This window comes from Hordeum vulgare, chromosome 6H, assembly GCF_904849725.1.
Source record: "Hordeum vulgare subsp. vulgare chromosome 6H, MorexV3_pseudomolecules_assembly, whole genome shotgun sequence".
Classification (NCBI taxonomy): Eukaryota; Viridiplantae; Streptophyta; class Magnoliopsida; order Poales; family Poaceae; genus Hordeum; species Hordeum vulgare.
The window spans coordinates 297,904,795-297,921,302 of NC_058523.1; positions in this window are offsets into that span (position 1 = coordinate 297,904,795).

Below are 16,508 nucleotides of genomic sequence, written 5' to 3' on the forward strand. Positions count from 1 at the left end.
CTCAAATTTACTATTCATGATGAAATTCCTATCTGATGAAATTGATATCATATTATTCAAGTCTGAAGCATATGAGATGGTAAGCTGTACTAATTCATATGCAGGATGAAAAACCCAAGAGTACTGAGTGGGTTCATGATAGTGGTTGCACAAACCACATGACTGGTGATATAAGCTTGCTGATGAATATGCCACTGACTCCATCACCACTGAAGCAAATCACATATGCTGACAAAGGTAAAAGAAAGGTATTCGGACTTGGCAAAGTGGCTTTCCAAGGACAGACACATGGACAAAGTGATGCTTGTCGAATACCTTGGCTTTAACATCATGTCAGTCTCAATGCTTTGTGATCTTCATATAGTTGTTATCTTTGGAAAATATAGATGTGTAGTCATCATGGAATCTATTAGATCCTAAGTCTTTGAAGCCTTTAGGAGAGGACATTTACACATTGTTGATTTTCCACAGGTCCTCAACCATCCACATGCTTACTAGCAAAAACCTCAGAAGGCTGGTTGTGGCATCGAAGACTTGGTCATGTAGGCAGGTGGGATTTGCACACACTGGCGAAGAAAAAGCATGTCATTGTCATCGAATCCGTCAAATTCCTCAAGGACCACCTCTGCGGTGCTTGTGAGTCTGAAAAAATGACGAGATCCAAACATCCCTCGAAAACCATCATGACTACTACTCGTACGTTTGCATTACTTCACATGGATCTCTTTGGACCTACTCATTATGCCAATCTAACCAATGCAGCATCCTTATACAGCTTTGTCATTGTTGATGACTATTCTCAATATACTTGGGTGCATATCATTCTGTATAAAACTGAAGTGCAGGAAGTCTTCAAACGATTTTCCTCGGGGGCCTCGATGAACTTCGACGTCAAGATCAAACACATCAGGAGTGAGAACGGAACAAAATTTAAAAATACTGGTCTTGATAATTATCTTGATGAACTTGGTATTACTCACGAATTGTCTGCTCCTTATACTCCTCAACAGAATGACGTTGTTGAACGCAAGAAGAGGACTCTGGTTGAAATGGCACGGACCATGCTTGAAGATTATCAGACTCTTCGTCGTTTCTAGCGTGAAGCTATCAACACTGCTTGCCACATCATCAATAGGGTATATCTTCAGAAATTCCTCAAGAATACCTCATATGAACTCCTTACTGAAAAGAAACCCAATGTAAGTTATTTCAAAGTATTCGGTGCAAAATGCTGGATTAGAGATCCTGACCATAGCTCCAAATTTGCACCTAAAGCACTTGAGGGTTTTATGCTTGGTTACGGAAAGGACTCACACACCTACAGAGTCTTCAACACCTATCACAACAAGGTTGTTGAAACTGTAGATGTGCAGTTCGATGAAACTAATGGCTCGCAAAGAGAGCAATTGCCTCCTGTGCCAGATTAGTTATCTCCTAAGGAAGCTATCAAGTTCAAAGCTACTGAAGACATTATTCCTACTGAGGAAATTGCTGAAGAAATCATCCCCAGCACTAATGAAATTCAAGAAGGTACTCCTGAGGAAATTGCTCCTAAGCAAATTGCTCCTGAGCAAATTCCTCAGCCCAGACAAAATCCTCAACCATCTCATCCAAGGATTGCAAATGAAGTATAACTTGACAAAATCCTCGATGACATCAATGTGCCAGATCCTCGCAAGCACAATATCATCGGCACAAAGTGGATTTTCCGAAACAAGCAAGATGAGGATGGTCAAGTGGTGAGGAATAAGGCACGACTTGTAGCCCAAGGCTACACACAGGTTGAAGGAATTGATTTCGCTGAAACTTTTGCACCTGTTGCTAGACTTGAAGCTATTCGAATTCTACTTGCTTATGCTAATCATCATAACATTACTCTATATCAAATGGATGTAAAAAGTGCATTGCTCAATGGTAAGCTTGAGCAAGAAGTATATGTTGCTCAGCCCCCATGTTTTGAGGATCCCAAGGATCCACACAAAGTATTCTGACTCAAAAAGGCACTCTATGGCCTCAAGCAAGCCCCTCGGGCATGGTATGATACATTGAAGGAATTCCTCATGAAGAAAGGCTTCAATCCTGGTTCAATCGATCCAACTCTTTTCACTATATCCTAAGATAATGAGATGTTTGTGTGCCAAATATATGTCTATGAAATTTTCTTTGGCTGTAATGACAAACGTTACACTGATGAATTTGCTTACATGATGAGTGAAGAATATCACATGTCTATGATGGGGGATCTGAAATTCTTCTTAGGTATTCAAATTCGACAACAACACAATGGCATCTCCATATCATGGGAGAAATACCTCAAGGATGTTCTGAGGAAATTCGACATGCATGAATGCAAACGCGTCAAGACTCACATGCCTACAAACGGCCACCTCTACACTGACGAAAATGGTAAACATTTCGATCAGCACGTATATCGCTCGGTGATTGGCTCTTTATTGTATCTATGTGCATCTTGGCCAGATATAATGCTTAGTGTTTGCATGTGTGCTTGTTTTCAAGAAAAACCAAAGGAATCACACCATAAGGCTGTGAACCATATTGTTCGATACTTAGCTCACACACCAACACTAGGATTATAGTACCCCAAGGGCTCAAATCTTCATCTCGTTGGATATTCTGATTCTGATTATGCTAGTGACCGTGTGGATCGCATGTCAACATGAGGCACATGACATTTCCTCGGAAGATCATTAGCTGTTTCTCTCTCCACTACCGAAGCTGAGTACATTGCTGCTGGATCCTGCTATGCTCAATTGCTATGGATGAACCAAACCCTCAAGGACTACGACATCAACATGAAGAATGTGGCTCTCTACTACGACAATGAGAGTGCAATCAAGATCGCCTACAACCCTGTACAACACTCGAAGACTAAGCACATCCAGATTCGTCATCATTTTCTTCGGGATCATGTCCTCAAGGGCACCATCATCATTCACCATGTGAAGACTAACAATCAACTAGCGGATATTTTCACTAAGCCCTTGGATGAGAGAAGGTTTTGCAAGTTGCGGTGTGATCTAAATATCTTAGAATCTTCAAATGTTTTGTGACAACATGCACACATCCTAACACTTATGCAAAATTGATGAATTAGATGTGCAACACACGAAGAATCGATTCTCTTCAATCAATGAAGAATATCACTCTTAGTGTGAGGAAATTAATGAAGAATTGGGTTCTCAGGGCCCTACGATAATTGTACGCGGCGCTCGGAATCATCATTCTTATACGGTGGGTCACGCCACCACCCAACTTTGAAATTCTTCAAGCTATTTTTCTTCAAAGTTGAAATTCATCAACCTGGCGGTTTGTCACAAAATCCACAAGACTCTCAAAATCTTCAAAACGTTTGATGATTTTCATTTGCCTAGATATATATATAGACTGAGATTTCAAAGTCCTCAACAACATTCACTTATAGCTCTGTCTTCAATTTGATATTTCATCTAAGTGAATGTGATCGGACCCGACTCCCCTCTATGCTATATTCAACCCAGTCTATTAAATTCTTCATATGCGTTCTACTTGAAGCTTGTTCAAAATCCTCATTGTGTCCTTGTCAGCTAAGGACTTTGCAATGAAATCCTCAATTCTTCAAAAATGAATTTTGTAACGTTACACGGTAACTGGACCCACTTCCCACGATCGGATTAGCACGATCTCCACCTCTTCAATCGTGGCATCCACGTGTCGTGCGAAGACGAATAGGAAAGGGCTGTTCCGTTCGAAAGATTCGCCCAAACAATTTTTCACCTGAGCTATAAATAGGCCCTTACCCCTCCTCCTTAGTTAAAACTCTTCGTCCTCACATCACCTCTCCGCTCGAGCTCAAACCTAGCGACACCGCTAGCAATCTCGTCGTGGGTGAGGAATAACTTCACTGCCTCGCCCTCGCCCTGGCCGAACTCACGCCGGAAGCGGAACTCATGCCGGAAGCGGAACCTCTTCCTCCGCCACCGCCGTAGGTGACTTCTGCCGTCAAGTTATGGCGCAGAAGATCTGAACCGAAGAGCTTCTCTCTTTTACTGCTCCTGTTCTTCATGTCTTAGCTCAGGGTAATTAAAATCTTATTTTACTTCCTCTATTGATCTATTTTTTCACTTTAAATTCGTGAAATATGTTTTTCCTCAGAGTGTCTGTCAACCACGCACACTCATTCCTTAAACACTTGATGAATTTCACTAAGCCACTCAAATTATTCATGATATTCCTCAATTGTGTAAATTCTCGAATCTGCACAACTCTGGAACCGAATATCAGAATGCTTAGTCAAATGCCTCAACCCACTGGTCAAATTGCTCAACTTCTAAAATTTTCAATTTCTTCAAATCTGAGAACGCATATGACCTTTTCAAATGCTTCGCAGACATACTCTGTTCACAGGTACAAAATGCCAGCTGATGAATTACTACGTTCTCATCAACTTAACTCATTTGCAGCGTTCCTCAAAGAAACTTCACCAGTGTCATCAGAATCTTCAAGAGTGCATATTCCTTAGCAAAAGCCTCAGTTGAAGAAAATGGAAGATGACAGAAAGAAAATTGGAGGAAAGAAGCTTGAACACAGCATAGCACTTGATATTCCTAAAGAAATATATGCTGACTACTGCACTCCTGATGAGGAAATATATGGGAAAGAAACCATGGCAAAGCGCAAGATAAAGCTTCAGAAAATCAAACGCAAATGGGGATAAGGAGTGGACGGAATACCGCTATATAACTCCAAAATATGCGAAGAAATTCACCCTCAAGCCACCTTGCAAGATGCCTCCTTAGGGTGATCAACAAGTTGCTCATCCCTCAAGTGTTGAAACAATTGAGAACTACCCTGATGAGAAAGACAAACATTTTCTAAGCTATAGAAGAAAGCAGAAGCTGCAATGAAGAAATTCAATGAGAGGACTCTGCTGCTACTGCCACTGCCGCCACCTCTTCAGCTGCTGAAGCCTCTAGTACAGCTATTCCTCAGAAAAAGTCTGTGCCAATGAAACCAAAGGACTCAGTGCCAAAAGAGCAATTGCCTCAGAAAGATGCACCAGTGCCAAAACCTTCCACAACACCATATTCCTCACAGCCTCAACAAAAGCACATAGTTAAGCATCAACCTGCTCATTCCAGCTCCTCAGTGCCATCTGCCACGAGCTCTGCTACAAAGTCTTCACCGCCTCTTTTGAAGACTAAAATGACTGCTGGAATAGGAATGAGGCCCAGTCCGAGAAAAGTCATCAACATCCCTTCTGCATCAGAAGGAAGTAAGGAATTCGATGATGAAACTCTTCAAGCAATCATCAGAAACAAGCAGGAACGAGTTGCACAAGCCTCGGGCAGCTCTATTCCTCTTGCCATGGACCCCAAGGTTCTGCTGGACTTCATCAATCTCTGGTGAGAGTATCCAAACACTCCCATTGATGACTTGAAGCTTCCCCCTGGTGTCAGTCACATGGTTGCCGCATTCATCAATTAGGCAAAATGGAAAGAACAGCAAGCCAAGCAAGCAAAGGCTACTAAACTAAAGAAGGAGAAATTCCTCAAGCAGAATCTCCTCAATCTGATGCCTGAAGCTCTGGTCTCAACTCAGGATGAACTAAAAACCTTGACAGATAAGTACACAAGACTATCTGATCATCAAAGTGTCAAGGTGAATTTCATCAAGCTTGCAACACATGCAGCTGATGAATACAACAAAAAGGTTGCTCCTCCTGTGCAGCAAAAGCTAACTAAGTCTAGCTACACGGTTCAGCTGACACAAGAAGATGAAGCTGATGAACCTGCTGCTGAGGAAATTCCTCAAGATACTCCAGCTGAAGAAAATGTTCCAGCTGAGAAAACTCCCAGGACTGTGTCTGCACTAGCTCCTAAAGAAACAATTCCTTCACCTCAAGCCTCAAAGGTGAAGAAGACGATTCCGTCTGCATCAAACGTGAAAAATACAAAAGTTGCTGAGAAAGAAGCAAAGAAGAGAAAAGCTTCAATGGCCGCAGAATCCTCAGAGGCCAAGCGCCCAAAGGTCACTCAGATAGAGTCTTCAACTGCCGCTGTGGATGCTATACCTCTGAATATAGCTCCATCCTACTCATTGGTTCCCTCCGAAGTTGACTATGTCATTCCTGCAAATGATGAGGAAATGGAAGATGCTGAAGATGAAGAAATCATGGATGGGGAAATACAAATTGATGACATTCCTTAACCCACCATTCCTCAGAAGACCGCTGATGAAATTGTGGGTGATGATGAAACTAGGTGCACCACTCCAGTTATTCATGATGACTTCTGTGAAGAAACTCATCGCTCACCAAGGTCAACATAAATCCCTCCTACTCCTGCTGCAATAGAAATCCTCACAAGATTTGATGGGAAGACCTTCCGTGAGGAATCTGCTCAAGAATCAGCTGCATCAGCTGAAGATAATGCAGCGACCAATGCTACAACTACCTCCTCCAACAAGCAAATTCCTCAAGCCGGCGAAAATCCTCAACGTGAAGAAAATGCTCAGAATGAAGAAAATGCTCCTGCCCCAAATACCAAAACTGCTATTTTTGTGGTAAACACAAAAACATCAATGATAGTACCTCCTCCTCAAGAACAACAACATAATCTTCAACCGCAGCAAAATCAACCTTTTTCAAAAAGGCCAAAGTTTCAAAAGGAAGCATTCTATGAAGAACGAATGCACTTCACCGGCGCAAATCCATATGATAAGCTTCACATCAGCCACGGGAAGTTTTGGACAAGGAATCAGCTCAACTACTCTGCCTTTGTGCTTTATTGGAGGAACAAGATATTTCAGCACAAGCATATTCCTCAATGTGATATGGAATAAATTCCTTGCTTCACTCCAGTCCTCAGTGTTCTTCACGAAGCTGAACTGTTACCTCTCTTCACTGACATTGGCGACTGGAACTGTGACATCATTCTTCAATTCTACGCCACACTGCACATTTCTAGTGACCTAAAGGATGTCAGCACTTGGGTTTTGGACTGGATGACTCAGCACACACACTACAAAGCGCCTGCCACTCAGTTGCTTCGGGCTCTTCCTAGTATCAATTCCCTCAGAGAATGCAGTGCTGATGTATGAGGAACGTGAGCTGCCCAACAGACTGATGGAAGTCCTCATGAAGCCATTGGCCAAGGACTAACCTCCAAGGACTCGCTTTCTCGTTCAAGACTTGAAGTATGAACCACAAATAGTCTACAAAATCCTGGCCAATGTCATCGCTCCTATCAAAGGACAAGATGATGAAGAAGATGTCGTAGGCATCTTTTTCAATATCATCCATGGCACACCAATAAACCTTCATGACTTCTTCCTGAGGACTTTGGCTGATAATGCACTGTCGCCTTTTGAAATGAAGATTTATGCTCTGTGGATCATGAGATTCAATAGAAGCAGGTCAGACATCAACTACCATGCTGATTTTCCTAATCACATCGGATATCTGTCACCCATCAAAGTCATCAAGAAGACATTTGAGACTATTGAAGGCAAAGGAAAATCTGTTATTGATGAAGGAAATCGGCCCCTTGATGGCCAGTTTCACGAAGCACAATCATATTCTTCATATGATGACACTGCCACGAAAGATCCACCAAGCCCAAGTGCCCCATGAGTGATGAACAATAGAGAGCTACTCCTCAGTGTTCACCAGAAGGTTGATCGCAATCACAAATGGGTCAAACGTCAATTCAATGCCATTGTGAAAACCCTCAACGAGACTCAGAATGCAATGAGGAAAAATCACTATTATCTTCATGAGGTGTTTGATCGTACCTGGGCCACCATGGCTCATCTGAATACTCAAGAGGAACTTGAGGAATTGGAGTTTACTCAGGACTTTGACTGGCCGTGGCCTCCCTAGAAGAAATTCAAGCCAATTCCAGTTCCTAACCTTGAGGACACTTCATTTTCTTCATTCCGCACTACAAAATCTGATGAAGAACCAGAAAACACTGCAACTGGTCCAAGGAAGAAGCATGTCGCCAAGAATCCTCATGCCTCTTCATCAGCCAAGAAGTGAAAGTCTTCATGGTGTGTTAGTCCTCAGTTTTGTCCCTTTTCATCACATGATGACTAAGGGGGAGAAATCTGAGTTAGTCTTCACGCGGGATATATTTTGGGGCTTATAAACTTTATTAAGTTACAAACTCTTGGTTCTTCTGAAGTGTTTATGTAATGAGTTGTAACTTAAGCCCGATGGCGCTCTGACTCTTTTGAACGTTTTTCTTCGCATGCTTATTCCTCAAAGTATATTAATGCAGGCATGCTGAAATTCGTCAGACACCATTTTTCATCATGCATTTTCAATTCCTCAAATTTTATGTAAAATGTATGCATGATTTACAAGATTCAGGGGGATATCTCCATGATATAAATCATCATGTGCATCTGTTGTGAAAAGAAATTTCCTCAAAATATGCACATCTTCAAGGGGAGTCTGTTAGTATCTTGATTTCAAATTCCTAGAACTTAGTATTTACACTTAATATTTTTGTACCCTGTGAAAACTTAACCTAGTTGTCATCAACCACCAAAAAGGGGGAGATTGTAAGTGCATCTAGTGCCCTATAAGTTGAGCATGCACATGATTTTGGTGGTTTGAAGACTTATAGGTTAAGTAACTAATGTGTTTATAAGTGTACACATGCTCTATAAGTCGCTGAGGAGTTTACGTTGTATGATGAATATCGACCCCTAAAATGTATGTCTTCAGCTGAAGAAATTGGTCTTATGTTGAAGACTTTAATCGCGAAGAAATTGCGATGAAATTGATATTCCTCATGAACATATTGAAGATGAGAAATTCGGTGTGTCCTGAAGAAAATCAGTCCGAAGACTTTGAAGCGTGAAGATTTATTCTTTCTGTTTCATTTTCTTTACTCTTGAGTGAAAGGAACACCGTACTGTTAAAGGGGGTCGAGGTAATACTACGGAATGAATTTCATCATTATGCTCAACCCAAGCCTAAACCTACAAAAGCCTCAGTGAGGAATATGAGAGACATGAGGACTCTCACAGTTGAGAGTTCCGACCGTTGCCGCGCTTCGCGCCACCTCACTGATCTTATCCACACCAACGGTCACAATATTTAACGGCATTTATGTCAAATCATGTCGGGATGCTCCCAGGCTATAAATAGCCACCCCCACAACCACAAGCTGGTTGGCTGCTCCGCGAGAAACTGACACTTGTCATTTAGAGCAACCCAAATTCCTCAGAGTCTTCGAAAGTGAATCATCAAGTGAGGAAATACCACAAACACCAAACTACTAACCAAAAAACCAAGTGATTGAGCATCACTAAAGAATTTGTTCCTATGTGGAACTGAAGCCTTTTACCTTTGAGGATTGTGCATCCTCCAGACGGTTAGGCGTCATGGTCTAGATCATCCAGCTGTCAATTTTGGATCGTCGTGTGACCGAGTTTGTGAGGGTTTGGAAGTTTTCCCTGAAGACTTACCACGAGTGTTGGGCGAGGACTGTGTGTCCTTAACTCAATGAAAATACAGTAGGGACTGTGTGTCCTTTTGTTTTGAATATGAAGCCGCTCCAAACCAGACGTACGACTGTCACAGCAGTTGGAACCGGGTCATCAACAAATGTCTTCATCGTGATACAGGTTCTATTTCTTCAACACTTTCAATTCCTCAATATTGTATGTTGAAGACTTCCATTGTCACTGTTTGAAGAAATTGCTGAATACTTTCTCTGAATTTCCTCAACCTCAAATTCTTCATACCAGTTAATATTCACCTGCTTATTTTGTGCGTGCATACTGTGCAAACCGATTCTCATAATCTTCATCAAGTAAACGGCTATTGCAATCGTTGCACCTCTGATCCTGTGTTATTTCCGCTGCACGTTATTCATCAGTGAAGAATTTCCTCAAAAGGATTTTCCTTATCGATGAAATTCTAAAAATCGCATATTCACCCCCCTCTAGTCGATATAACACACTTTCACGCTCACATCTCCTGCATCCCAGCACTGCCCCCGACCTCTCAATTTGTCTGGAGGAGCCACCTGCTCTCCCTTTGGCCACCATGGTTGCCACCCTCCATTATGAAATTTTGTGTAATGTTGGCCACCTCTCTCTACCCTACTACCACCAGCAGCCTCTGCCACCACCCTAGACCCTTCATGCGGCTTGTGGCCCTCCTCCCTGTGGTCCTAGAACCGTGAACAACCTCACCGTCACAGCTCTCCGACACGGCCATGGACTCGCTCGATCCTGTGATCCCCAGGGGGAGTGGGGCGTTTAGGCACATGTACTTCTTCCTCCTTGTCACTCCGGTGGTACGAGCTTCGTCGAAGGTGGCTGGAGTCTCCCGGGCCGGTCGTCGTATAACGTGGGCTCCTCTGCCGTGCGGGCGCCCACGTGAGCAAAAAAGAGAGTTGGCCAGGCGGGCCCCAACACCCATGGGTCCCAATTGTTGGTCTAAAATTTGAGTTGACCATGGGCCGATCCAATTTTAAGTGGAAACGCATTTCCCAAAATAAGCTTTCCCATTCTGGAAGTGCACTCGGGCGTAGCTCAACGTCGAAATGCGGTTTCTCTATCTCGAATGCATATTTTCCCGGAATGGACTTTCTATTTACCCCATCAGCCAAAACAGCTATATAGAGGGCGTTCGTCCGGTAAGAGCACAAATGTACATATTTTTATTTCATTTCTACCTAACAAACGAATAGTCGTATATCCATAGCCGTAACTCTGAATTAGGTGATTCAAAAGCCCACATTCTTTATTCGTCGAGCCCGCTCTGTTGATGACATTTTCAAAATTTTCTCACATTCTGAAAATGACCATTTTCCCCTTGATTTCTAATTAGCTCCGCCGAGAGAGAAACTTTCGAGTCAAATTGTTCCGCGAGTTCATCGCACTTCTTCCGGATGAGTTGTTCATCTCTACGCAAGACACATTAGCCACTTGCATGATGGTATAGTTGCAACCATGGTTTCCACTTGGATATTTAAATATTTTGTTATTCATTTAATGATTGTTAATACTTGGATTATGCTTGTGAATCCATGTCCATGACTATGCCATGTTCTTGTGCTTCTATGATTATTTGTCATTACTATCATCATTATGATTTATTCTTTTAATTGTTCCTCATGCTAGTTATAATCATGATATGCTCATAGGAATTATATTCACTGGTTATGAAAATACCTTTCACATGCGTGATCATCACTATGTCATCCTCATTTGCATCTTGTAGAATGAATGATTTAATGTTGATGATGATTCATATCCTAATTTGTTATGTTGCCCGTCCATGTCCAAGTTCACATCATGTTCATATCCACTATCATTTCATTATGTTATTTTATTATGACTCAGCTCATCACTAATCAACTTGAACCTGACATAAATGAATCTTGAACAAGTATGTTTGATGAGTCATGGTGCCACCGAATCGAGCTCACTACTGCAACCACACGTGCCTGGATGGGAGACCTTAATTTGGTCTATTTCCATGCCTCTCACCTGTACCTCTAACAAGGGAAGGTTATGTGTGTGTGCTACCCTGGTCAGTTAGGCGGTCATATCCTTGTGTCCCCATTTGGTAAAAAATTTGTGGTCACGCGGTGGCAACTACAAAGGTGGTGGATGTGACATTTGACATTGAGGCGACCCATATAATATCCCAAAGGGGAGTTTGTCGGAGTGTCCAACAGAGTGTCATGCAATACATTGGTTATGTCACAATGACGGTGGTCCACCCAAATGGGAGCACGAGGCCATGAGTTCCATGGTGTCAGTTGAGGGATCGATAAAAGATGTGTCTAAAGGGGGGGTGAATAGACTACTTGTTAAGATCAAATTCCTAGCCTAACCCAATTTCAAGGAAGGCAAAAATCTAGCAGTTCTAACAATTCTAGTAAACCCTACACATGCAGTTCTAAGAGTATAGCAGCGGAATATAAAACATGCAAGTGTAAAGTAGTTGGAGTAAGGAAGGGAGATCAAATGCATGAGGTTGACACGGTGATTTTTGGCATGGTTCCGATAGGTGGCGCTATCTTACGTCCATGTTAGTGGTGACTTCAACCCACGGACGGTAACAACTGCGAGAGTCCATGGAGGGCTCCACCCATGGGGGTCCACAAAGTAGCATCCTTCTCTATTTCACCACGGCTTCCGTCCACGTAGGACAAGCCTTACCCAAGTAGGCGATCTCCTTGCCCTTACAAACATCTTGGTTCAACTGTACAACACGAAGTAGGAGGCTCCTAAGCAACACCTGACCAATTTAGGAGGCACCACCCTCCAAAAGGTAATAGATGTGGTAGATCAATGAACACCTTGCTCTTGTGCTTCTAAAGATAGCGTCCTCAACACAAAATCACTCTCTCATAGAATATGAATGGGTAGGAGAGGTTGATTTGGTGGAAAGCTGTTTGGGGTGGCTAGAGATCAAGTTTCAAATGATTAGATTGGAATATCTTGGTCTCAACACATGAGCAGGTGGTTCTCTCTCAGAAAATGGATCTAGAAATGAAGTGTGTGTTCTCAGTGCTTCTCCCACAAATGAGAGATGGGTGAAGGGGTATATATAGGCAGCAAATAAAATCCAACCATAACACACAAAGTGGAAAACTAGGTGACACCAAAGTGAAATACTTGGTGGTACCGATTTGCACAAAGGTAGCAAATTTTGAATCTCGGTGAGATCAGCATATGAAACTCGGTGGTTCCGAAAAGGTGGCTATGGTGAGATGGCCAAAATCAGTGGCACCAATACTCAAACTCGGAAATTCTGATTTTGTGTACCGAGGCACCCGAAAGTTGGTCACCCAAACTCGGCAGCACCGATATGGATCCGGTTGCACCGATTTGGTGGGAGTGGCTAGAGTTTCTGTCGAAGGTCAAACTCGGTAGGTCCGATATGTGAATTTGGTCACACCAAATTTGTGTATGTGGAATTTGACAGACTAGATGTGTGGGAAAAATGATTCAATATTTTGTTGGCTATCTTTGACAATTTTGAGCAATCTGTTCATTTTACTACCTCACACCCTTTTAATAGTATACGCTTTCCTATGGACTCAAAATTCATATCTCACAAACATAAATGAAGAGTCTTCTAGCTCTAAGCTTGACCAATATTATTACTTTCTTGCATTAAGGGGCATCGCCACATAAGCCTTTAGCCAAAGCTCTCCATGGACTATTCCTCAAATATCTAGGTAAAAGTGTTAGTCCAAGAGACAATGTATGGTGTCATGAATTATAAAAACCACCAAGGGAGCATATGTGCTTTCAATCTCCCCCTTTTGGTAATTGATGATGACATACAATCAAAGCTTCATATAAAAATAGACATTAAAATATGACAAATTTGAAAGATACATGACTAGTACAAGCTCCCCCTAAATCTGTGCAATCCCTTATCAAGTATAGTTGCTTTGGAATGCATGGGCACACATAGGGAGGAAGGACAAGAAAAGTCATAGATATCTAGGCTATATGCATCAAACATATGTGAATGAAGGACTTCCATGTTCAAGACTCTTTCTTGCAAACAATATGTGCAAGAAACAAGAGGTCATCATGAACAAGGATATGATACATATACTTCCCTTGAGGATCTTAAGTATCTTAACATAGGAATACACTTGGGAAAACAAATGTTAGATAACACAAGAGTACCCAGTTGTGAAGATGCAAAGAACTTCAGAAGTACCAATATATTGAAGATAAGATTTGATGAAAGGATATGTCTCCAAGAGAATTTTTCTCCCTAAGGATGAATATGTGATAATTTCCTCTCCCCCTGAATCATAGCATTGGATATTGGGAGTAGGTTGGGTAAGATAAGTTAAAAATAGTAACACAATTTTATCTCTCTCCCCCTTAGCATATAAGGTTTAATATATCCCCATTCAGGAACAAATATATCCTTATTGATATTTCTCCCTCTTTTATGTAAGATTCTTGGTGATATTTCTCCCTCTTTTATGTCAGCTTCTTGGTGATATTTCTCCCTTATAAATAGGTTCATTGGATTGAAGCTTTGATATTTCTACCCCTTTGGCATTAATTTCGAAAAAGGTTAGAGGGTAAGGGCTCATTGAGATAAAGGGATCCTTGATACTTCTCTGTTGGATAAGGGTTCCTTGAATTTGCCTTTTCTCCCCTTATAGTTTGGAGGGATCAATGAATGTCCTCCCCCTTTGATATGGATAAGAGTTCCTTGAACTATCTCCCCCTATGATAGGGATCCTAGATGATTCTCCCTCTTATATTGTATGGGATCACTGAGATTTTTCTCCCCCGATAGAAGTTTTCTCCCCCTAGAAAAATAAAGCTGGAAATGGATTTTGTCTCAGAAATTTTTCAATAAGATCTTAGGTGGCAACAAAACCTGGGATCATTGATAAGCATTCTCCCCCTAAGGAAAATGTCCAGAAGAAAATAACAGAGCAACTAAGGATGTTATAATATCGTAGTCACGGAGGCAAGATGGTTCGGTAGAACCAAGAATGAGTTTCAGGCCTCTGGGAGAAATCGGTTGGACCAAGTTTCCTAGATTGATGAGACCGAGTTGCAATGAATATCAATTATTTAAAAGAAAATAGGCTGACAGAAAGAATTGTTTCAAGATTCCAAAAACATACCAATTTAGAAAGACAAACAAAAGTAAAAGAAAACAAAAGGTAGCAAAGAATTTTTTTTGGTCTTTTTAATTGTAAAATATACATATGTGTAGATGAGAGTTGAATGGTTCCAAAAGAATATGAAAGGTCAAATGTGAACCATACAATAATCTCCATCTAGATATGGGGCGGTGACTAGCTCACCTATATTTGAGTATTTGACTTGACAAGTGAAGCAGGGATGCTTGATCGTAGGTCATACTCATCGTTAAGCTCGAAAAGGGGTTACCATTTCTCGATTAAGCATTTAAATGTCTTCATATCACTTGAGTTGCTTTACCCCATTAATTGGTGTAGAGTTTTATCAAGGATATGCGTACATTCCTTCGAATGATGTTGATAACGTGCCATGTAGGTGAACATATTGTGGATGCTCAAGGATGATGAAGATCATCTTAAGTTGGGAGCTATCCATGTCATTTTGTTTCACTTTTCACCTACAATCGTTAGTCTCGCAAGGAAGAACATAATATATCCAAATGACATCACTCAAATTCAATATCATAGTATTGTCAAGGATATGATTTTGGTGTCTTCTTGCTCGGTGTTTGAAGAAAAGGTTGTTGATACTTGGCCATGGCAAGATTGCTTTTGATGTGAGTTGATTGCAATATTGTGGAGTGTATTTCTTCCAAGTATCTACAAAAGGGTTAGATGCAATGCAAGACAACATAATTTCCAAGATATAAGATAGTCATATCAATGGCATCATGGAATGGGTAATGAGGCTCATGCCCCTGCATGCATCTCAGTGAGTCTAGCTTAGGTTTGAAGCATCAACGATGTTCAACTCACTCCTCAAATAACAGAGCACTTTCTCATCAAGTGGTTTGGTAAATATATCAGCTAGTTGTTTATCAGTACGAACATGCTTGAGATTGATATCTCCTTAAGAAACATGATCACGAATGAAATGATGTCGCACTTGGATATGTTTTGTTCTAGAATGTTGCATAGGATTATAGGCAATCTTAATAGCACATTAATTGTCACATAACAATGGAACTTTTGTAACATGAATACCATAGTCCTTAAGAGTTTGTGTCATCCAAAGTAATTGTGCACAACATGAACCAGCGTTAATGTATTCAGCTTTGGTTGAAGATAAGGATACTGAGTTTTGTTTCTTGGATGACCAAGACACAAGGGATTTCCCAAGAAATTGACATGTAACCGAGGTGGATTTTTTCTGTCAACCTTGTCTCCAGCATAGACCAAGTTGGAATAGCTAACAACAAGATGAAAAGAAGGTCCCTTGGGAAACCATATGCCAAAGTTTGGTGTATGTATAAGGTATCTCACTATCCTTTTCACAGCCAATAGATGACACTGTTTAGGTGCTACTTGAAATCGGGCACACATGCAAACGCTAAACATGATGTCAGGACTGGAGGCACATAAATATAGCAATGAACCAATCATTGATCGATAAACCTTTTGATCAACTGGTTTGTCCACCTTAGTGAGGTCAAGATGTCAACTAGTAGGCATGGGGGTTCTCATACCTTTGCATTCTTGCCTGTTGAGCTTTCTGATTAAGTCCTTGGTGTACTTGGTTTGAGAGATAAATGTACCTTGTCTCGATTGTTTGATTTGCAATCCAAGGAAGAACTTCAGTTCACACATCATGGACATATCATACTTCTCTCACATCAGCTTTCCAAATTTTCACTAAACTGTGGGTTAGTAGAACCAAAGATAATATCATCCACATATATTTGGCACACAAATAGTTCTCTGTTAACTCTTTTAGTGATTGAGGTTCCATCATTTTTACCAATCTCAAAACCCTTTTCAATGAGAAGCTTCGTTAGGCATTTGTAC